The sequence below is a fragment of the Hypomesus nipponensis genome, chromosome 14 (genome assembly GCF_054491055.1).
Source record: "Hypomesus nipponensis isolate SF chromosome 14, ASM5449105v1, whole genome shotgun sequence".
In the NCBI taxonomy this organism is placed as follows: Eukaryota; Metazoa; Chordata; class Actinopteri; order Osmeriformes; family Osmeridae; genus Hypomesus; species Hypomesus nipponensis.
This window is the reverse complement of record NC_140374.1, coordinates 11645864-11658059: the sequence shown is the minus strand read 5'-3', so window position 1 is coordinate 11658059 and position 12196 is coordinate 11645864. Positions and strand designations below refer to the sequence as shown.

General features: G+C 40.3%; 1 protein-coding gene across 7 annotated transcripts in view; it reads left to right on the top strand.

Annotated features, from left to right (window-relative positions):
- The first annotated feature begins 8421 nt into the window (after window positions 1-8421).
- mef2aa (myocyte enhancer factor 2aa) overlaps window positions 8422-12196 on the top strand; it is a 58977-nt gene continuing 55202 nt past the window's right edge. For 3 of the 7 annotated variants that reach the window (XM_084671435.1, XM_084671441.1, XM_084671439.1), the window contains exon 1: window positions 8434-8724. The gene's annotated coding sequence lies outside the window, so the exon portion shown is untranslated. Of the gene's footprint in view, window positions 8725-9810; window positions 9968-10000; window positions 10089-12196 lie in introns of those variants that run through there. The other 4 variants (XM_084671442.1, XM_084671440.1, XM_084671436.1 and 1 more) reach the window with 4 other exon arrangements.

Sequence of the window (12196 nt, the reverse complement as noted above, 5' to 3'; positions counted from 1 at the left end):
TGCTGTTTTAATTTTGTCCCTGTGTGTTTGTCTGTAACTGTTTGTCTGTAACTGTGGTTCATTGTGCTGCTGCCTGTCTTGGCCAGGTCACCTTTGAAAAAGAGATTTTTAATCTCAATAGGTTATTTCCTGGTTAAATAAAGGTTAAATAAAAAATAAAAAAAATGTTCCAACTGTATGAAAGCAGGACAGAATTCAGAACTGTAAAAGTGAACCACATCAGGGAGAGGATCTGGACTTTTCCCAGAGTGTGAAATGCTGTCCTTCTGGGCCAGGTAACTGAGCTACACAGACTTCCCAGTGTGTCTGGAGGAGGTCTCTTCCTTAATCTCCCATGATTACCCTTTGCCACTGGATCGGGATCATTAATCCTGTCCCCTTCATTGACTGACAATGATTCCTGCACTTTGAGCAAGAGGCACCATAGTCATTTGTCACTCTGTCACCCGGGGACTCACCTGGGATGCAGTGTGCACAGTGTATTCGTCGTTGGGGGGAGAAAACCACAGGAAACTGGAACCACAGCCTTTATAACTATGCTGTCTGACACAATGGCTTGGAACAGAACAGATACATACCACAGAGACAAACTTGATGCTCTGTATTGTGTGTTAATTCACAACATCCGGGCCTTTTAACATTAGAGTCGGCATATAAGTAAAACACAATGGCATTCTGAGACCTTGACTGAGAGATGGATTCAGTTGTATTGTTGTATATTGTATGTATACAAGCTGCCTCTCGTATGTCTCCTGACTATTAGAGGTTCCTCCTGAGACTCCTGAGATGTAGGTTACAGCTTAAAGTTGAGACACAACTCCTCCATCATGTCATTCTTTCTAACATGTCTTTCTTTCTCTCTCTCTCTCTCTCTCTCTCTCTCTCTCTCTCTCTCTCTCTCTCTTTCTTCATCTCATCCATAACTGCCACCTGCATACCTAATCACGGCTGCTTTTTGTTGAATACATTTGTGTATTTTAAAACCTAGCCCTTATTCAGAGGAAATTCTCCAGAGAAAACACTTGTACACGCCTCTCCTGTACCTCCTGCAGCCCAAGTGAGTCATTATTCTGCTTTCTGTGTTGAACTCTTTAATCATCTGTCTGTTAGATAAAAAGGAGACAATTCCTTGGTGTAACACAACAGCTTCCTTGCCGTGCTAAGTCAGGCCCAGCTTTGACGTGCATGAGCCATTGTAGTGTGTCTCCTCTCCATCCTACCGCTGCTGGGTTCAGCTTACTCTCAGCTCACCTACATGTGGGAAAGATGCACTGTGGTCCCTGCGAGATACAGATGTGACTGAGAGGGCAGTGTTTGTTCCCATAAGTGGTTTGAAGGCATGTGTGGGCATGTGCCTTCCCACAGAACACCCCGGGCACATATCTGTGGCCTCATCTCTCCTGGGCAGTTTGATTACATCTCACATGCAGTCTTGTGATTGTGAGCTGCAGCACACAGTCCATCATAGGATTAGCAGATATTTGAGCTGTCATTGAGTTGTCATAGGCAGACTTCACCTGTCTGACCTCGGCACTTTGAAAAACCCAGCCTTCCCGCCGAGCCATTTGCGGAATCAGACAGCTTACTTGAAGTGTGTTGCTTGTTCATTCAACAGCCTGTACAAACTCACGCTTTCTACATTGCTCGTCCAAGAAAGATGGAGCCGGCCTTCTGTTGCCTGGTATCAGGTTGCAGGTCTGTCAGACACAATGGTGAGGTGTGCCCCATGGCGGGGCCCAAGCGGGCAGGACAATAGAGCCACAGAGCAGGAGGGGCAGCAGAGGGCACAGAGGGCCAATCTGTCAGCCTGGCAGAGCCACCGGGCTTCTCTGGCCTCAGACCCTCTGCACAACACAATGAGAGGTGGGAGGGGTCAAGAGCATGGGAAAACTGAGGGAATTCCCAGCATGCTCAACAACAAAAAAAAGTGCTCTATTTTTTGTAATTGAAGCAATGGGACAATAGGACATGTGTGGCACCCGAAATAGCTCACCAGCCAGAACATTTACAGTGCATTGGTTGGGAGAAAAAATGTCTGGCTGTCAATTTATGGGCCACAGGTTCTTTATGGGAAATTCATTGTTTCAAATGAAACTCATCATTCTTAATTTTTTTCTGTCTTGAACTTGTCCTGTTTAGCTAACAGTCATGTGAACTGCTGGACAGAAGGATCCTCGGGGATCCCTTTATGCTGGTCAAATAGAGCTTGTCAGTAATTGCATGGCAACTGAGGTAAAAAAATAAATTAATAAAAGATTGTCTGCTAGTTTGCTCTCTTAGAATTTAAAGTACCATTTGTACAACATGTGAACAAAGTCGCCTCAATATAAAGGCTTTTATGATGTAAAATTGAAGCATGACATTCACTGTTGCAAATGGGTTATTGTATTTGTGGCTGCTGGGAACCTCAGCCTTGCCTCTGCCTGGGAAGTCTGTGTCAATCGTGTTTTCTTTTGGCGTGTCTGATCTCTCTTTCTCTCTTTTTTAACCCTGAGCTATGGGGAGAGGGGATAGTGAGCCGACCTCAGAGAGAGAGTGAGAGAGTTTATCCCACTTCTGTCTTGAGCACCGCCATGACATCTCCATTCTTCTTCGGAACTGTAAGTCCATCCTTTGGATCTCTCGTAACAAATTTACACTCCAATCTGTTTAGACGCATTGGGCATTAAGTCAATGTCGTATGAATATGAACAATCTGCCTCTAGACTCTGTATGGGTGACAAAGGGCGGCTGGTGAAAGACAGATTTTGTTCAAGCTTTTAATACAGCACAGTCTGAGCTATTTGAGACCAAAAGCAGCTAAACTCTGTGTGCAAACACTCCAAGTGTTCCCGTGATAAGACCATGTCTGTGTGCAATAGCAGACAGACGTTACAGCGTTGTTACTTTACATGCGACCCCATTTGGCCTGTGTGATATCTTTAATTCAATTTTTGAATTTGATATAGTGCCGCAAATATTTGCTAAGGTACACATTAAGACTGTTTGCCCTGGATGTTATGATAAACAAACAGAAAAGGTGTACCAAAAGCAATGAATTTTAAACAGTGCAGGCAATTATACGTATACTTACACATCTGCCTGTCCATGCTGAAAGGACTCCTTTGTGTACTTAAGTTCCGTTTTCACAGATCGTTATATATTTTTTCCTGACCAACTACGATTACATTCAAAGATTAACTGTTTATTAGATGTCCACAGTGCATGGCAAATAGTGGCCAATATTTTGACATGAAAAAATAAATGTGCTAAGGTGCAAATGTTCTCAGTTTCATGAAACTCCATGGTCATTGATATTTCACTTGGTTGCATTCCAAGAGTTAACTTAAAGGTTAGTTTAGGTAGTTTGCTTTCCATCCCCGGTCATGTACATTTCCATTAACCCCCAAAAATGAAGGGCAAACACTGAATGCAAACAAAAACTTATGACCGATTGAACTTAAAAGCCTTTAAGTTTGGACTATCTGTTACCTGCTTGCTCTACGCTTCCTTTCATTGTCTAAACACTTCCTTCCTGCACCCATTTGCCTTGCTCTTCATCAGTCCTGCTCTCCACAGTCCTTCAGCTCAGAACCTTACCACACTAACTACCCCCCCCCCCCCCCCCACACACACACCCCCCACCCCACTTCTCTGAAACAATGCAGCTCTCAATGTTATTACAATACCTGTTCCCTCAGGCTGTAATAAACAAAGACTCCTGAGAAGGACCTTGGTTCACCACTGAAATCTCAAGGCAAATTTTTACTATAAATAAATAAATCCTTCTATCCAATGGTATAGTTACACACTGCCACTACCATTGTTTTAATGCGTCATCTTTAAAACTCTTACTACCAATGGAGGTGACGGGATCTTGGCCCAGTTTCACCCTGTGAGAGTTGACAGGATAAAGCTCTGCATGTACCTAACAGCTGCCTGGTGGAACTGGAGGTTCTGTGATCTACTAAAACGGGAGCATCAGAGGTCAATTGTATTTGGTTTATAATTCAACATGTCTTTAGCTGGACAACCTGCTGACTCAGCTTCCTCTCAGAGAGAATAGTGAATTAGCTTAATCCTGTGTATCCAGGACACCTTCCTGAAGGAGGATGAAGAAGAGAGAAGGAACCCAATAGGCAATGAAGAAAATTATGAGTACTGGTCACAAATAGTCCCAATGAGACAACATGCTGGGTTGACTGAATTGTGTATGATTCATAATTGTCGGTTATTTTTTTTCTTCCCAGGAGGTATTAAGGAAAACATGTTGGACAAGAATTATTTTCCTTACCTCGCATGACAATTCTAAAAAGATAAAGGAGATCAAGACAGTCTTGTGAGTGTAAACCATGTTTTTCTTTGGCAGTGAGAAAGCTCAGTCAATCTTTTTTAGGTTTCTTGACTGTGGCTTTGTGGGTCTGTGTGAGACTCCCCCCACCCCGGTGACAGCAAGCTGCATTGGTCTGAGAAGAGGTGAAGACAAAGCACACAGCAGTCTGAGGCTGGGTGTGATTAATGGCCAAGGTGTGTGTTGCAGTGGGCATCCTCAGGGCAGGGACAGATCAGTCTTCCTGTAAGACAAATCTGACACCTCTTCCTCCTCCCCCCGCCATCCCCCACCTTACCTGCTTCCTCACCATCTTCCAAACCTGGTCCACTCACAGCCAAGTGCACCCAGCACAGCATCACATCCATAAATCATCCTAAACAAAGCACGTTTAATCTGTGACGCGCAGGCTCGACACACACATTTATTACCTGTTGTAGGCAAACTGAATATGTCCCCCTGTGTCTGTCTTCTGTTTACCTTTGAGAAACAAGTAAAAATGTTTACAAAAAATACATAAATAAATAAGTAAATCACAAGAAAGCTGATGATAGCAATGTATTTCTGTTAAATTCTAAAGACAAAGGCTGGTGTTGCTTGATAGTCTTTTCACGGTGGATGATATGCTTCAGACTCCCTCGATTGCACTTGCCAAAAAGATTTGAGGATTTTACTCATTTGTAAGACATGAATACTAACTGATCTTTCATGGATTAGGGTTAGATGGTGTATGCCTGGAAATGAGTCACATAGCTGGGGGAAAACGGGGAATGTTCGATTGCATGACCGGGGGGTTATTGGAATCAAATAGTATCCATATTCTAATCCAACAGCATGAGGACATGTAAACATTCAACCCAATATTCAATGACAAAATGTCAAGCATAAAAAATGATGTTTACTGTCAAACATGAAATAAAAAACAGTTCACATTAACTTAACCATAGCAACGGTTTACATATGTCAGAAAAATATAATAGTGTGAAGACTTTGAACAGATACACTGACTGATGTTCAGTATTGGCAGCCCAAAATCTAGAGAATTGACAATTTTGCCCCCTTCCAAAATTGCCTTCAGTCAAAAACTGTAACTGCTGTTCACAGAAGCCCTGAGATAGTGTATCTTTTCTTTCTCAGCCATACAATCTGCCAGAGTGAATTACAGTAGAAATCGCTTGATGGCATGTCATAGCTTAAAATACCAGAGGAAGAAATAGGATGGTTGAAAGGAAGATATGAAAATGGTCTCTCCCACACATTCACATTCATGTTGGCAGGCTGACTTGATGCTGCTCCTCCTCAACATGTCTAAGTAGTGAGACTGGTGGTGATAGGAAGTGATGGCACCTGCTGACTCGCTATGATGGCAGAGACGGGCACACTGATAATTAATATCATAATTAGAAATGGGCTAACGCCAGCAAATAATTGTTGTTCTTAAAGTGCAATGGGATTAATTGTAATAAACTGTGTGTTTAGTAAAAATAGATACAAATAACCTTCACGTGCATTTAACACTGTCAGACATAATCCTGATTTGTCATTTCCAATTAATTATTCTACTAAACATAAATTGTGAGTTCTCAATTATCTGCAGTATCCCTGAGGCTTTAAAAAAATACCCTAAACAACTATTAACAATGGATTGGTAAGTCATATTTCAATAAGATACAGTTGCAATAATTATGTCTGTTTTGGTTTATAATGTGTAGGTACAAACACATCTCATTCATTAAATGGTGTTTATTGCAGATATTTTGCTCAAATGACCTGACAACAAAATGTCAGTGTGAATTATGCGGTCGTCATTTCAAATGATTGATGAAATCATATTTGAAATTAAGGACAAAATGAAAAATGGGAAGTGGAGTTTCATTTCTGACCTTGTTCAATTTTTAATGAGCTTAGTATGATGGCTTCTGCATTTTATAAATGGAACTTTAGTGCCTTTGAATGTTGGAGGTAATTACAGTTATAACTTGGAACTCTTCTCTAGTTTTGTTTTCTGTACGACAAAGGGCCAATCAAAAACAAACAGGCAGTTGTATGTGTGGGCTCTTTCACCTTGCAGCGACATACGAGTGGAGCCACAGCATGATGTACAGAGCACAATGATGGGTTCAAAAAAAGAAGCCCAGAGGATTTGAAATCTCAAGAGGAATAAAATCCTCATTAAGAAGAACTTACTTTACATATCTCTGCAGTTCCTCTTAAGTATTCAGAATATTTATATTTGCAATCATGCAAGGTATCACCCACACCTATGCTACATGTACTCAATACATTTTAAATCAACAATGAAAACAATGAATTATTCCGTGTGTAACTTGCAGAATTTGCTAAATTGCAAGACATCAAAAGTCAGTGTTTGCATTATATTTTAAGATGCTCAGTGTGTTGTATCATTAAAGTAATATATAACAACCTACCAGATCATTGGGAGAGTCTTAGAGGTTTCCTATAAGTGATGGGGATATATGTACAATATAGAATGTAAACATTTGTGAGTGACACACGTCTTCTCGGTACTGTACATTACTTTCAGACAAATCCACAGATTGTATTCTAGACCCCTGGCTATGTACGATAGTATGTGTGATTCCTTTCCTTTTCCTCAGGGAGCTGATATAACTGATATAACGTTTTGTTATTAGAGGTTCTCAATGCAGATGTCATACCTCCACATTAACAGCTGTGTGCTACCCTATGCCGCTTCAAGCTGATGGAGCTTGGTTAGTGTTAATTACAGTCGGTAATGAGAGAACTGATCCAGACTGTGAGACATTGGATATTTTTAGATCCTGCACTCAGTTGTCTAAAGTGGAGCTACAGCATTTACATAGAGACCTTAATGTTGTTCAAATGGCCCCTTTAGACATCTTCAACATTAGCATGGACAATATTTTTGCGCAGAGAGTACGCAGGTGTTGGCTTGAGTATTTTGATAGTTGAGGATTTTCTGTTTTTATCTGTCTCTGTGTTTCGTATGTTTATATTACGTATGTTTACGGAATGCAATTGATATATGCATTAAAATAGCGTCTTCACTCATACAAATGCCCGAGGGCAACACTGCTTCTTATGGTCCACAAGACGATGATTGTATGTTAGCACTGTCTGCTAACACTGTTTGACACTGTTGATCCCATAAAAGCAAACTATTACCTATGTTTTGTGGATTTTTATATGACCAGATTGAATTATTTTTCAGGTAGGGTTTGGGTAGTTTTCTCTAAATGTATATACAGTTGTATAATGTTGAATTAGCTTGAGAAGGTTCATAGTTTGTAGACTGAATATGCCTGATGAGTGGGTTTGGAGACAAGACCCAGCCAGGGGCAGGGATGGCAGAGGGGTGTCAAGGGCTTTTTAGAGGGTTGCTTTTAATGAGCTTCAGATAATTAATTGTTATTTTAGAGTTGTCTGGCCAGACATAGGGCAGACATTATGTGACACAGGGAATTGTTTCTGCAGTCCCCATTTACAAAATAAACATCTATTTTTTCTTCAATATCATTATCAGATCAGACTTGACTTCTCGATTCTAATAAAGCCCATTGCATGAGGGATATTTTTCTCAATCCATTTTTTAATTGGAGGGATAGTGTCTTTGGAGCTATTCCTGGTCTGGTGCCATCCTGGAAATGCCAGCTGTCTCTCATCTAAGCCCTGGTTGTACCAGTTGTTATCATTTGGGTTCATACAACTTGTAAAAATAAAATTGTTATACATCAAATATTGTCAAGTAGTTTATGCCTTTTCATAGATATGAAAATAAATGAACTGAACTAATATATATAATGTAACAGCCATGGTTCTAAAAAAAGTGACTACAATGTCAGTCTTTGTCACATAATCTTTGATATAACTGGCTTCTGTAGAGTATAACTTGTATATAATAAATGATGATACAATCCTAACATAATAACTTGTGAAAATGGTCCAAATGTATCTTTCATCTTCACAGTTGAATCAATCATAATAACAAGAGAAAGAATCTTTCAACACCTTCTGTAGCCATGACTGGCAGCTGCGGCTGGTCTAGAGAGCCCCAGAGCCAAGTCCTGTCACACAACGCATGCCCGGCATGTCTCTGTCCATCTGGGGTCCTAGCCTTCAAACTGCTGTCACCCCACTCCCTCCCGGCAGAAAGATCGAAGGACGAGTGGAGGCAGAGGGTGTGAAGTCAGGCCTCTCAGGGGCTAGAAGGAAGCATCCAAAGCCAGCTGGTCTGGCTTTGAGGTAAAGAAGGGGACAGAAAGATACAAAGACAGAAAGAAAGGATGAGAGACAGATAGATTAGAGATAAGTAGAGGACAGAAGAAGTGAAAGAAAGTGAATCCTTGTAGAAAAAAAATCTCTGAAGACCTTATCAGCAGGCTCTGTGAAGGCATTTGTGCAACAACACAAACCAGGTGAGACCTACAGTGACACAGGGCATTGTGTCAGACATAGGGCAAGGGTGTTCAGGAAGGTATTGACTGATGGCTGGCATTAGGCATTGTACAGAATGCAGGCATGTACTGTGCATGGAGTTATCATTTTAGACATAACATTTTTGTGTTTTACTTGATTGCCTAACTAATATTGATAAACAACTCTGGAGCTTAGCCCTAACTCCTGGTTTTAAGCAAAAATAATCAAAGTTGTGAGAGTTACATGTCGTCTCTGAATTGTTGCATTGACCTACAGTACAGTAATACTGATCTGTATTGAGTTATGAAAAGCTGGAAGTAGGTTACTAAATGTGCCCACGATTAAGTACATTTGCCGTTCTACGTGCACCTGTTTCTTTAAATCCCGGTGAAAACAGCCCGAGCTCCGCGCCACACCTCTTCCTTAGATCCTGCAATTACACGTGCATTTGCCACATGCGAGTTATACTGAACCCACCTCCTTTCTGTAATTGGTTACTTGCCAGGCGCTAAATATTTCCATTGGATAAGGAGGGTGTCTTTCGCCCGTTTGCGCCTTTCTAAAAGATCTGCCGTAAATTGGGTTTGAGTTCAGAAATTGTGATTATTCCAAACTTTGAATTGCTGGAAATCCCTTTAATATTGGGCATTCACTCATAAATAGCCTACATAAAAAGCATATTGTTTGAATCGATATTAGAGCACTCTCGTCTACTACTTACCATTCTCTACAAAATAGCCTACAGCCCTCATTGTTAAACAAAGTTTCAACGGTAGTTGCTTGGTGTATTAGTATCCTGTCTAACCCATTTCGATTATTGACTTCTTTCTGAGTCAAAAAGTTATCTTTTGAGCAAATAACATAAGCAAAGGTGATCTGCTATGACTCAATAATAAAACGGATTTTTGCACTAAGGTTTCATCTGCCTTGCAAAATTAAGCCCACACCTTCTACTCTAAAATCAAGTTTGTGTAAACTCTACAAGTAAAAAAAAAATGTGTCCACAATTTTAATAATGATGAGAAAGTGGGAGGAGGTTGATTTCTACAGTACCTCGTCTGGTCTTCGTCAGATAAGGGGAGGAGTCTCACACTGACAAGCGACTGGCTCTTCAGAGTTGGTCAGCTCCCTAAAATAGCAGTCTGTTTGTAAATGTGACTGAAATTACGTTTATGTCACACTGTATCCATTGGATCCCCTGATATAGAGTATCTATATACAGCGAGGGACTCGGGAGGAAAGGTGAGTAACAAAAATAGCAACAATATTGCACAGAGGGACAGTGGTAAGTGTGCGAGGAAGAAAGCACAAGAGGGAGACGTTGAGTGAATTTAGGAACGGTTTGCGACCTCTTACTGTACATGTATGTGAAAATATTGTATCGCATAATATGTGTCAATATGGAACGTACGCTTTTAGAAACGAATGTCAGTATAACCATAAGACTACCCTTATTGTAATTCAAAGGAGGGAATGCTGTATTTATTTTAATTGTTTAAACTGTAATGGAAATGTACTTTTTTCGCAAAACTTTTATGAGAATTGTATAACAGCAGGCATTTCAGAAAGTTGTCTTATCTGACTTTCCAAGAGAGTCAGTACTTTAACCAACGTTCCTTCTATCGTGAAGCTGTGACTTGGAAGCGCAAAATGTGAAAGCTATGACTGTGTCAGGACTCATTCAAGATAACAGACTCCCTCTATAACTGTTGTGATGTGCTTTGGCAATTGTTTTATTATTATAATCCCATCATTGCCATTCAAATAATATACATATCTTAGAAAGTTTCTTAGCCTATGCCATAGACGTCGTCGGCGGATTTGGTTAATTCGAATGTGCAGTAGCCTATTGTTGAGTAAATTGTTAAATGTGAAAAACATTCGTATTTAATGTAGGCTGTTATTTGTGTCGATAACACATGGCCAAGGTTAATAACCTCTGTACCTGTAGCTATTGTGAGGCAACCGAAATAAACCAGCATTACACTCAGGTGTTGGGTTGGGGATAAGCCTTGACTTCGGAAAGGAGAGCTTAAAACACATGCTAATGACAGATGATTGATAGCCTTATCGTATAGTAGTACATTTTGCCACGTATTTTGTCGTACAATTTAGGTGAATGCGTTGAATTGCTATGATTACAAGTTCATATGTTGCTGGTTTGCTGACCCTTGTTCTGGTCATTCACTGTTCTGGACACTCACTGTTCTATCAGAACTTAACTCAAATGATTTACAGTTGGTTCTGTTCAGACTGGTACCTATATGCTTTGAACAAATATAAACATGTTTTATATAGCCCAGTGTAAAAATTGAAAATGAACAACCCCAATCGCACATTGTTTTGATAAATGATTGTGAATGGGTGTTGAATTAATCTGGACCCATGGTTTCTTGTAGATTATGGACACACAATATTCACAGTCAAAATGTATTGCTTTTTATTGATTATTAAGTATGTAAGTATAATAATTGTATTTAAAGTGGTAATCAAATTGCTAAATATAGTACAATATTATAATACCATTTACAAAGTACAACACTTTCTACTGCAAAATAATACAAGTTTGTGCTTGAAAAGTATTAATAAGAATGAAACTTTTGGGGTCTCTAAACAGAAGATAACAGCAGACAAGAGATTGACTGCCAGACCATAGTATGATGTATTGTTACTGTGAACTTGACGATGACAGCCATACTTTATGGCATCTTCAATTGACTTGACCCTAATGCGTACATAGATAATCCATACAGTCGGGTCAGGGGGGGGGGGGGGGTACTGAAGATGCTGACTGATAAATGGTGTTGAATGATTTGTAACTTTTACATTGGGACTATTTTTTATTGACAGACAGTTTTGGTACCCTCTGGAGTTTGTCTTCTTTAGATTACATGAACATTACTGTCCTAGTAAGGGGGTAGTGAATACTAATGGACTGAAGCAAAGCACCTAGCACTACCCAGTCATTAGATCTGTGACACCCTAGGCAATGGGCCCAGTTGCTCAAAATGTACGTGCACAGTATGGTGTGGTCCTGTCTGATATGTGGAGGAGTGGCATGGAGATAGTTGCCATCTCAGATGAGAAAGTTAAATATTCTGTTATTTAATACCACTGTAGTCACTGAATGTGACTTCATAGCTATCCTTTTAACACTTTAATGTATAATCCCCCCAGAATAACACATTTGGCCTATGTTGTCCCAAGGTGTCTGGTGCAAAGTGCATAAGGTTATTTATTGAATATGATTTATAAAATATTATAGGTTGACAACGTGTGTGTGTGTGTGTGTTTGTGTGTGTTTCCTCAGCAACAGTTTGTAAATACATCCTTGGCGCGTGCTGAGAATTTTACTGGGGTAAAAAGGGAGATGTTGAGAGGTTGAGAGGTGGTGATTGGTGTGAGGAGCGAGAAGCTGCAGTGTCTCCCACTGTGCTCGTCTGAGTTCTCCACAATATCACAGCCTGGTCT